The sequence below is a fragment of the Hypanus sabinus genome, unplaced genomic scaffold (assembly GCF_030144855.1).
Source record: "Hypanus sabinus isolate sHypSab1 unplaced genomic scaffold, sHypSab1.hap1 scaffold_851, whole genome shotgun sequence".
NCBI classification, from domain to species: domain Eukaryota; kingdom Metazoa; phylum Chordata; class Chondrichthyes; order Myliobatiformes; family Dasyatidae; genus Hypanus; species Hypanus sabinus.
Genome location: NW_026781704.1, coordinates 68,358 through 71,008, shown reverse-complemented (window position 1 = coordinate 71,008; position 2,651 = coordinate 68,358). Strand labels below are relative to the sequence as shown.

General features: G+C 48.1%; 1 non-coding gene across 1 annotated transcript; it reads left to right on the top strand.

Moving 5' to 3' along the window:
* Window positions 1-1,532: 1,532 nt before the first annotated feature.
* trnap-ugg (transfer RNA proline (anticodon UGG)) lies at window positions 1,533-1,620 on the top strand. Its single transcript is given in 2 exon segments — window positions 1,533-1,568; window positions 1,585-1,620. It is a non-coding gene; the product is annotated as a tRNA-Pro (tRNA).
* Window positions 1,621-2,651: the final 1,031 nt, after the last annotated feature.

Genomic DNA, 2,651 nt, shown 5'->3' with positions numbered 1-2,651 from the left:
ATCCGAGGCATCGAGCCCGAGGGTTACCGGTGAATAAAATTATGGAAAGTAGGTTGGAAATTTCCCTGGGTGAGGGATGGGATGGGTGGAGGATGGGAGGGGGAGCATCTGGCTGAACACAGTATATTTTAGACGGAGTGTGTAGACGCGGGAGTCTGGTGGAAAAACTAACTTCCGGAGGAACTGCGCATGATCTGGAACAGTGGATGATTCCAGCATCTACAGGGCGTCGACCCTCATCGTTAACCATTCTCTTCCCTCCTCAGAGGCTGCGGACAGGCCCAGTTCTCGAGCTGTTCGTTTTCTCCGTTTGCTTTGAAGGGTCTGAGCACTCTTCTGAACACCTGCTGGATGGAGAAAAAAGAAAGAATTGGCTCTCACCAGTATTGGGGACAATTATAATCGACATCCAAACAACACTAGACCCACGCTGGTGCAGGTTGAGAGGGTGGTTCTGAAGTCACGCGTTGTGCTGACCTTCATTGGTCAGAGATTGGGGTCAAGTGCCGCAAGGTAACTAACTCTGTCCGACTCCTGTTAGAGCGCACTTGGAGTATTTTGTCCAGTTCAGCTCGTCCCGTTATAGGAAACATCAGGGATCAGATGTTAATGATCAACGGTTTCGCCGATACACTTACGTGTATTCGGAAGCTGACATGGTGAGTTGGGACGGCATGCAAGAAAACTATTTACCGATGATAAAGCGTAAACAGTTATGTAAAGAACGTTCCTGGTTACAGTCCGGATATAGAACAGAATGTGCATGAATAACACAGACGGCAGATTGTATTTACAATGTAAACAACATGATACAAATGTGGTTAAAAGTGTTTACAGTGTGGTGCAGTGACAGGGGTGATAGATAGAGGGCGCTTCGGGGAAGAGTGGTGGTGCTACATTGAATGGTTGATCGGAGTAACTGTCTGGGGAAATGGTGGAAAAAACTTTTAAAACGTCCTTTAGAGAAGTTGCAGAGGAGGTTCAGCGGGATGTCGCCTGAATTAGAGAACGTCCTGTGAGGGAAGTTTTAGCGACCTGGGGCTTTTCTCTTCGAAGCTACGGAGTGTGGTGGAGGTGTATAGGATTACAAGAGACACAGAGAGAGTGGCCAACAACACCTTTTCCCCAGGGTGACAGCGGCCAATACGAGAGGACATGTGTTGAAGATGACTGTCGGAAAGTTTAGGTCAAAGGTAAGTTGTTTTGTTTTGTACACAGTGTGGTGGGTTTTGGGAACGCACTGCCGGGATGCTGGTCGTAGCTGACACAATAGGGACATTAATAAGATACTTGGATAGACGAGTGGCTGTAGTGAAAATAGCGGATTGTGGGCTGTGTAGGACTGAATTGCCACATTGATGGCAGAGTAGTTCGGCATAGGTGGGCACAGCATCATGGGCCGGAGGACCTGTAGTGTGCTGTACTGGTCTTTGCTCTTTGATCAAATTTGGTGGTAAATTTACCACCAGATGCATTGAGGGAGGAGATTGAGTAAGTAAAAGGCATCGGTTTTATGCCAGAAACACTGAACGGGCTCGTTGGTCTAGTGGTATGATTCTTGCTTTGGGTCTCAACTCGGGAGAATGCGAGAGGTCCCGGGTTCGAATCCCGGACGAGCCCCCTGAATTATATATTTTAGAACTTCAGTCAGTGGAGCGCAGGAGAATGAGGGGTGATAATTAAATGTATGCAAATTTATGAGGGCTAGATTTAGGGCAATGCCTGCAGGCTCTCTACCCTCAGGTTAGGCGAGACAACAACTCGAGATCAAAGATTTGGAGTGGGCTATGAAATATTCAAATGAAACGTCTTCGTCCAGAGGTTGTGGTGGGCGTGGAAAGAGATGCATTATAATTGAAACAATTAAGAGAATTTTGGATAGGTACGTGGATGGGAGAGGTATGGAAGCCTATGTTCCGCGTGCGGGTGGGTGGAATTATTCAGAAGGCTGGCATGGACGAGGTGGGCCGAAGGTCCTGATTTTGTTCTGTAAAGCTCTATGACTCTATCAGGGATTTGGGCCGGCGTAGAAGTTGAATAGATGGGAGTCGTTGTGAAGCTGAGAGGCCAATTCTTGCCCCTATAATCCTGTGTTCTTGTATTACTGAAATTCAGCTCTATCGATAGGAACAGGTGTCCTGAGTCTGATACTCTCTACATTGAAGCGAGATACACAACGTGAGCATGGGAAATAGTGTTTGAGTGGATGACTATCTTCCAACTTTCTCTGACGTCTGGAGACGTTCCTGTCGAGCAGAGTGTGGGAAACGTAACCTCGTAGTTTCACAAAGGAACCGAGAAACCCGGGGAATTGGAGCAACCCAGGTGTACAGAATTATGAGGGGTATAGACAGGGTTAGTGCAAGCAGGTCTTTTCCACTGAGGTAGGAGCCAGAGGACATGGGTTAAGGGTGAAATGTGAAATAGTTAAAGGGGGGGGGGGGATCCTGAGGGGGAGTTTCTTCACTCAGAGGGCAGTGGAACTCACTGCGAGCGGAAGTGGTGAATGCTGGCTCCATGTCAACATTTATGTGAAGTTTGAATACGTCCGTGGATGGAAACGGCGTGGAGGGCTGTGGTCCAGCTGCAGGTCGATGGAAGAATGGACTAGACGGAAGGAGTTCGGCACGAACTAGACGGGTCGAAGAGCC